Raw genomic sequence first — 9,449 nt, 5'->3', positions numbered from 1 at the left:
ACAGACAGAATAATATAAATAATACATGCCTTAACAAATAAATACCTTTTGTTGACAGTGGTATTCACCCAAAAAAAACCTGTTTGATCTCAAACTCGACTACGAATGACAACTCATGCAACACTAGTTGGCAATAAAAATCAAAGAACAAGGATCTGTGGTCACAGTCACAAAATTCTAAACGGCTGTGATCTGAACATCTAAAATAGTCAGCAGCAAGTAAGAACAATCATAAAAATGTAAAAGTCTACTGAAAAATAAATAAAATAAAATGAAATAAAATAAACCCTGTCGCAAAACAGTACTGCCCCACATATGCATCAACAACTACAATATTCCGCACTGAATGGAATCAGGTGTAAAATCAGCCATGGCATAAAGCATGAAAGGCTTTAAAGGGCCACCGACTAGAAAACAAAGTATGCATTAGTTCATTATATGCAACTTGAAAATACAAAATTACAAATCACGATCTTGACAAACAAAATAGACTAATAACCCTAAAGAACTAATATGCCAAAAAAGGGGTGAATGTACTTGTTCTGTCATGAACAAAGAAAGGCTAGCACAATTTGTGCAATCAATTAACATACCATAAAGGATAACAGATGGATGACAATCTTAAACAATCTGTCTCCTGGTATATTGATGAAACGGAATCCTCTCATGGACTTGTCCGACAACTGAAACTGCAATAACTTGCCTAGCTTATAGTATCTGAAACAGCCCAACACTGCACCTATAAAATAATGCACGTATATCTGCCTAGTAAACTATATAACTCTGTGAAGGGGGCAGGTAGATAGTGCATAGGACCTACAGGTTACTGGGGACGAAACTTCAACCAAACAGCCCTCCCACGTGGGGCTTCAAAGTGGTACGATTACTCTCCTATTACTGAAAGGAAAAAGGAAAAAAGAAAGGCCAATATAAACTATCTGGGTGACAGAATGAATGTCCATGCAAACTGTGGAAAGCAAAGGCTTAGAAGGGAGGCAGGACAGGCGGGGCTCAAAACACGAGGAATAACAGCTGCTGTTATCTGTTAAGCCTCTTAAGTTTTAATAGACAAGTAATAGACAACATGCCATTCAAGCCTGGAACATGGCAGGCATCCAACCTGAGTTGCCACAACAACTCTCTACTCTCCAAGTGTAGTGAAGTGAACCCTCCCCTGGAATCGGACTTCACCTGGTCGATAATATAAAACAAGAAATTATGGTTCTGATTCTCAGCTATATGTCTGGCTAAGGCATTATCCAACTTGCCTTTCCTGATGGCATAGAGGTGTTCATAAATTCATTCCTGCAGTTTTCTGTCGGTCTTCCCGACATAAAATGCAGGACAATTAGAACACTTGGCCAAGTATACCACTTGTGGACTATGGCAGTTGTATCTACCCATTAAGCAAAAAGCCCGATCCTTGCTAACAAATCTAGTCCCTGTCTCAATATGTCCACAATAGCGACACATATTACACTTTTCCATTCCATTCCTGTTGTTTAATAACTTAAATGTTCTCTCCAAGATGCCTTTAATGTTTAGGCCTCTCTTGTATACTATACGAGGTGGTTCAACCAAAGATTTACAAATAGAATCGTCCTGGGTAATCAGATTCCAATTTTGTAATATAATATAAAATATCTCCCTGGCATCCAAACTATATATTAAAATGAAGCTTTTCGACATAGGAAAAGCTTCAATCTTCCTCCCTTTGAAAGTAGCTTTCACAATGATATTTTGATTCAAAATAGTTACATATGACCCAACAGATCTTTTAATTAGACCTCCTGTAGAAGGTCATTTATAAGATCTTGCAGGTAGCCCCTGTTTGAAAAAAGGTCTGACATGAAGGCACATTCTTCCTTGAAGTCGCAGTCCCTAGTTACCATGCGGGCAGCTCTGACAAGTTGGCCCTTAATGATAGATCGTTTCTGAGAAAAAGGGTGACAACTGTCAAAATGGACACAGGTATTGGAGAAGGATTCCTTCCTGTAGATCTTGGCTACAAAACAACCTTTTACTTTATCCTTCATGAGGTCTACATCCAAATAAGCTACCCGGTCATAGGCAAAGTTATAAGTAAATTGTAAGAAATTTGTAGAAGAATTGAACATGTCTACTAATGAAAAAATTCAATAAGTCCAAATCAATAGATCCATTAATAAACATATCGCCAAGGTAAGTGGATAAGATCTACAGGAAGGAATCCTTCTCCAATACCTATGTCCATTTTGACAGTTGTCACCCTTTTTCTCAGAAACTATCTATCATTAAGGGCCAACTTGTCAGAGCTGCCCGCATGGTAACTAGGGACTGCGACTTCAAGGAAGAATGTGCCTTCATGGCAGACCTTTTTTCAAACAGGGGCTACCCGCAAGATCTTATAAATGACCTTCTACAGGAGGTCTACTATAAGAGATCTGTTGGGTCATATGTACCTATTTTGAATCAAAATATCATTGTGAAAGCTACTTTTGAAGGGAGGAAGGTTGAAGCTTTTTCTATGTCGAAAAGCTTCATTTTAACATATAGTTTGGATGCCAGGGAGATATTTTCCATTATATTAAAAAATTGGAATCTGATTACCCAAGACGATTCTATTTGTAAATCTTTGGTTGAACCACCTCGTATAGTATACAAGAGAGGCCTAAACATTAAAGGCATCTTAGAGAGAAAATCTAAGTTATTAAATAACAGGAACGGAATATATAAGTGTAATATGTGTCACTATTGTGAACATATTAAGACAGGGACTAGATTTGTTATCAAGGATCGGGCTTTTTGCTTAACGGGTAGATACAACTGCCATAGTTCACAAGTGGTATACTTGGCCCAGTGTTCTAATTTTCCTGCATTTTATGTCGGGAAGACCAACAGAAAACTTCAGGAATGAATTTATGAACACCTCTATGCCATCAGGAAAGGCAAGTTGGATAATGCCTTAGCCAGACATATAGCTGAGAATCAGAACCATAATTTTTTGTTTTATATTATCGACCAGGTGAAGCCCGATTCCAGGGGAGGGTTCACTCCACTACACTTGGAGAGTAGAGAGTTGTTGTGGCAACTCAGGTTGGACACCTGCCATGTTCCAGGCTTGAATGGCATGTTGTCTATTACTTGTCTATTAAAACTTAAGAGGCTTAACAGATAACAGCAGCTGTTATTCCTCGTGTTTTGAGCTTCGCCTGTCTTGCCTCCCTTCAAAGCCTTTGCTTTCCACAGTTAGCATGGACATTCATTCTGTCACCCAGATAGTTTATATTGGCCTTTCTTTTTTCCTTTTCCTTTCAATAATAGGAGAGTAATCGTACCACTTTGAAGCCCCGCGTGGGAGGTCTGTTTGGATGAAGTTTCATCCCCAGTAACCTGTAGGTCCTATGCACTATTTACCATCCCCTTCACAGAGTTACATAGTTTACTAGGCAGATATACATGCATTATTTTATAGGTGTAGTGTTGGGCTATTTCAGATACTGTAAGCCAGGCAAGTTATTGCAGTTTCAGTTTTCGGACAAGTCCATGAGAGGGTTTCGTTTCATCAATATACCAGGAGACAGATTATTTAAGATTGTCATCCATCTGTTATCCTTTATGGTATATTGATTGATTGCACGAATTGTGCTAGCCTTTCTTTGTTCATCACAGAAAAAGTACATTCACCCCTTTTTTGGCATATTAGTTCTTTAGGGTTATTAGTCTATTTTGTTTGTCAAGATCGTGATTTGTACTTTTGTATTTTCAAGTTGCGTATAATGAATTAATGCATACTTTGTTTTCTAGTCGGTGGCCCTTTAAAGCCTTTCATGCTTTATGCCATGGCTGATTTTACACCTGATTCCATTCAGTGTGGAATATTGTAGTTGTTGATGCATATTTGGGGCAGTACTGTTTTGCGACAGGGTTTATTTTATTTAATTTTATTTTATTTATTTTTCAGTAGACTTTTACATTTTTATGATTGTTCTTACTTGCTGTTGACTATTTTAGGTGTTCAGATCTCAGCTGTTCAGAATTTTTTGACCGTGACCACAGATCCTTGTTCTTTGATTTTTATTGCAAATTAGTGTTGCATGAGTTGTCATTCGTAGTCGAGTTTGAGATCAAACAGGGTTTTTTTGAGTGAATACCACTGTCAACAAAAGGTATTTATTTGTTAAGGCGTGTATTATTTATATTATTCTGTCTGTTGTCTTACATGCATATCACCTTATAGTGAAAATTTCATCTATCAGATACTTTACTGAATGTTTCTGTAAGTTATTTAATGCCATTAGGTTTAGTATTGATGGGAGTGCCGGCACCTTGTGCCATATCAATTAATGACCATGTGATTTTTAAATTTTTGTAGTATTTAAGGTAACGGCTTGCATTGAGACACTGTTTCCCTGTTTTCTGAAGAAGTTGGAGCCGTGTCCGACAAAAAGCTTTTTTTGGTGCTTAAAATATACCATTTTATTAAATTGTTTGAATATGAGGAACAGACTGTGCGTCTTCACTATTTGAACTACCCGCCGGCATTGGAGCGTATGCAGTTTGTGGTTACCATTGAGCCTATTCCCAGGAGACCTGACAAAATTTTAACTGCCCCAGATGATAAGCAATTCTGGTCTAAGGGTTTAGCTGTTGATGCCATGGTCATATTGGCTGCAACTAAAAAGGCACTAACCTAAGAGAGTTCCTCTATCCATCCACCTAACAGAGAGTCTTGGTCGATGGATAGATTTGTCTATGCATCATCGACCATTGCACTAAGGACCTTGAACTTTTTGACACACTTTACCAGACTGAAAAGGGATTTAATCAAATCGGATACACTGTCAGGAGACATATCTGAGGTGGTCCAAGAAAGAGATGCTTCCCAGTCTGTATCAAACTCATCCATGAGACTCATTGCTCATGCAGCCAAAGGGATGACCAGAGCTGTGGGTTCAGGCATTGCCATTAGGAGACATGCCTAGATGCCCCTGTGTAATTTTGTGGAGCCATTCAAGTCTTCATTCATCAATGCACCTTTTGATGGATCTTCCTGATTTGGCCCAAAAGTTCAAGACACGTTATCCAGATGTGAGAAAGTTGGAAAGACTGTTTCTGTTGTGGGCATATGTTTTTCCACTCCTCTACGACCATTCTTTAGAAGTCAAAGAAGCAGTATTAAAATGTGGTTGAAGAAGTCCCAAGGACCTTTTCAGGACACATGTAGAGGGAGTTCCCTCAGGAGTTCCCTCAGGGGCAGAGGGGGGAACCTTTAATGGAAGACGCCGCCCATGTGGCAGATATGGCCTGCCAAAACAGGTTTTTAGAGATTCGTTCTCTGGCAAACCCTTTCAGTGCTCCTGAAAGGAGGCCCAACTATCTTCCCCTGGAGGCAGTCAGGGGACAGCTATCCCTGCACCTCAAAGTCTGGCTACAAATATCTTCAGATACTTGGATGCACAGGATCATTTCCTGAGGTTATAGTATACCCTTTTCCCTTCCTCCTCTCATATGCAGGAAAATCTCAGATGTTCCACCCAATCAGAGGGAACACGTAGTTCTTCAAATAAAAAACTGCTAGAAAAAAAGAGTCTTCCAAGAAGTCCCACCAGACCACATAGAGTCCGGAACTTACTCAAGATTCTTTTTAGTGTAAAAAAAAACAAAAGACAAGGGACTGGAGACCAATTTTGGATCTACATGTGCTGAACAAATTGGTTTGGCAAACCAAATTCTGGATGGTCAAGGTACAGTCCATTCTTCCATTTTTGGAAAAGGACAATTGGATGTGTTCAATAGCTCTTCAGGGATCCGTACTGCCATATCAAAATGGACATATAATCCCAAAGTTTTCTTCACTTCTGGCTAGGAGTAGGCATTATCAATTCAGAGTTCTGCCCTTTGGCCTCACCACAGCCCCCAGGGTGTTCACCAAATGTATAGCAGTAGTAGCAGCTCACTTGAGACTGCAGGCATTCCTAGTGTTTCCATATTTAGACGACTGGATCATTATCCCTTCAACCAGGCATCAGTTAATAGAAGCAAGAGATCATGTCCTTCAGACTTATTTAGGGATAACTATAAATTTCAAAAAAATCACAACTGACTTCTACTCAAATCTTAGAGTTCATAGGAGTGATTCTAAACACAAGGACTTCCATAGCCTTCCTTCCCCCTGCAAAATTAGAGAAAATCAGAGTACAAGTCCAGAAAATAATCAACAACAGGAAAGTGAGTGCACCTCTAGTTCTGCAGGCCTTAGGCTCCATGGAATCTGCTATAACTCTAGTTTCTTTGGCAAGATACCGTATGAGAATATTACAATGGTTGCTTGCGACTCAGTGGTCAATACTGTACCAACCCATGTCAGACTTGAATTCGATCACCAATCTTTGCAAAAGAAATCTAGCTTGAAGGATGCACTGCAAAGAAGTTTTTTTATGCCACCCCTTTGTCCTTCACAACCCAAAGCCATAGTGACCACAGATACCTCCCAGATAGGGTGGGGGGGCATTATCTGGGCAATACTGTCCAAGGCACTTGGTCCCCCATAGAGGCCATCTTGCATATCAATGTCCTGAAACTGAGAGCAGTGCTGCTAGCACTGCAAGTCTTTCAAACTGTTCTTCCTTTAGGGACAGTTGTGATTCAAACAGACAAGATGTCAGTGGTGTGGCACATCAGCAAACAGGGAGGAACAAAATCCTGTGTCAAGAATCTCTGTTTGTGGCATTGGCAATCTATTCCAACCACTTTCTGATAGCAACGCACATTCCAGGGAGTTCCAGTGTGATAGCAGTCAAACTAAGCAAGTTCATTCTCCTGCCTCACAAGTGGTCTCTCAGTTCAAGGGTGACAGAAAGGATTTTCTGTAAGTAGGGCCAGCCTTGCTGCAACCTATCTGCTTCTCCCATAAACAAGTGCAGCAATTACTTTGCCCTGATCTCCCCTTCGGGAGAGTCACCGAGGGATGCTCTTCTATACACTTGGCCCTCCAGACTTCTTTATGGCTTTCTCCTGATTCCCCTGATCCCAAAATTTCTACAGAAAGCAATCAGGCTGAAGAGGAAAGTGATCCTCATTGCACCCTTTTGGCCTTGACAGATATGGTTCCCCTTTCTTTGGCCTTATCTGGTTCATCAACCTTGGATTCTGGACCCGGCTCCAGACCTACTGTCCCATCCAGAGGGATTAGTCTATCCGAATATTCTGAACTTCAAGCTGACAGCTCGGATTTTCCAGTTCCATTAATAGCCAGACAACCTGTGCTCTCTTTCCCAGTACATCATATTCTTCTAGCCTCTCATAAACCATCCACCTGTAAATTTTACACTAGTAAATGGAAAAGGTTTATATTTTGGGCTTGTGACATTAATATTGATACTTTTCAGTACCTATTAATAACATTCTAGAATTTTCAGCTTCACTTTTCAATACAGGAGCTTCTCCTATCATTAAAATTCAGCTAGCAGCTATTTCTAATTTTTGTAATGGTTTTAAATAATCCTCTCTGGCTTCTCATAAGCTTTGCAAGGCCTTTTTAAAAGGGACTGTCTTGTTAAGACCTCCTTTTAAAGACCCTTCTCCACCTTGGGATCTAAACTTGGTGTTGCAAGCTGTTGTTCAACTTCCCTTCAAGCCAGTGGCAGATTGTGATTTAAAGTTTTTATTCTGGAAGACTACACTTTTAGTGGCTATAACTTGTGCTAGGAGGATTTCAGAAATACAAACCTTGTCTTATAAGTCACCATACTTGATTTTTCACAAAGACACAGTTTCTTTGGGAACTAACCCTTCCTTTCTACCTAAGGTAGTCTCGGAGGCCAGTTTCAACCAGACCATTATTTTGTGAGTGTTCCTCCCAACTTTACCAACAAACATGAATATTCCTTACATTTGTTATATGTTCAAAGGCAACTGTGGCTTATTTGCACAGAAGTGAGGATATCAGAAAATCTGACCAATTGTTTACTTCTTTCTCAAGTAAGAAACTTGGTAAACCAGTGAGCAAGGTGACATTGGCTAGATGGCTCAAAGACTTTATAACTTTCCTCTATAATAAAGAGGGAGTTCAGTTGCAATAAAACATTAGAGCACATTCTACTAAAGATGTGGCTACTTCAACAGTCTTTCATTTTAAAGCTTCTATGGATGATATTTGTGCAGCAGCAACTTAGGCTACTCCCAATACTTCTATTACTCATTACAAATTAGATTTGGTCTCCAGGGGAAGAGCATCACTTGGCTCAGTGGTGCTCAGGAATATCCTTCCTTGAGTCTACCTGAAATCTAAGGTAGCTGTGGACTCTGTCCCATATGTCAAGGATAAAATGAAAATTGACAACATCAGATAACGAAGTTATGTACTTACTATAATGTTCCATCTGTGTTGTCCATTTTCATTTATCCTTGACTCCCCCCTCCATTCCCCTGCCATTGGATTTTTAGTGGAATGGACAGCTAACATTATTGTTGATGACATATGCATATAGTTTCAAATATGGTCTCTATGAATACTTTTGGTTTATTTCTTTATTTCAGTCTGTCTTCTGCAAACTTGATCTAAGGTAACTGGGAGAAGAGCATTATGGGTAAGGGTTAAGCTCGAGAGTTTTTGTTGATCATGAACTGTTAACCTTGCCAAAAACTTGAATTACCAGACAAATGCACTAAACCAGGATCCGGCACTATAAAGGTTGTCCAAAGTAGATAGCCAACAGCCCGTTGAGTTGATTTAATGAAAATGTATTGTCCAAACAATTAAAAACACAAACGAAAAGCATCCAAGTTCCTTGCAGTACAAAATGCAAACATTAAGCGCTTTCGTCTCTGCATCCGGAGACTTCATCAGAATAAAGTTAGATAAAATCAGTTTGCCTTATATACTCATTGCACTGCCCTAATTCAAGTCATAAATTAAGTAATTGAATAATTAATTTTGCACTCTGACAAACCAAATAGCATATAAACTGTTCTGCTCCATTTTAAAAGAAAAACGCTCCAATTAAAATTGGAATTAAAATTAAAATTAAGTTCTATTCACTTATTTCCTTTTCCAATCTCTTCGTAGTGTAACGCTCATGTTTGTGCAAAAATTGAACCTTACCTACTGTTCATATAACAAGCCCTACCTGAATTGTGTTACATACATTAAACTCTGGTATCATGAATAAAATAAATATAGTGTCCCAGAAACCATACGAACATGGTACTGTAATATTTGAAATGTTCCCAATTACATAAGCTTAAATTTAATAACAAATGGTTAAGAAAAACTGATAAAAAGCTGCATTCCAATTGCAATATTGAAGTATTAAAATATTAAAAACCAAAGCCTGTGTTACACAAATTTGATGTGCACTTGTTATGAATAAGGCACCAAGGTTGAATGTTTTAAATAAATTAAAACAAATATATCTGTCTATCTCTGGGTAGTGATGTAGCCAACACATAAATAAATTGTACACATA

Source organism: Protopterus annectens, chromosome 5.part0 (genome assembly GCF_019279795.1).
Source record: "Protopterus annectens isolate FY-2018-M chromosome 5.part0, PAN1.0, whole genome shotgun sequence".
NCBI lineage: Eukaryota > Metazoa > Chordata > Ceratodontiformes > Protopteridae > Protopterus > Protopterus annectens.
Note: the sequence above shows the minus strand (reverse complement) of the source record.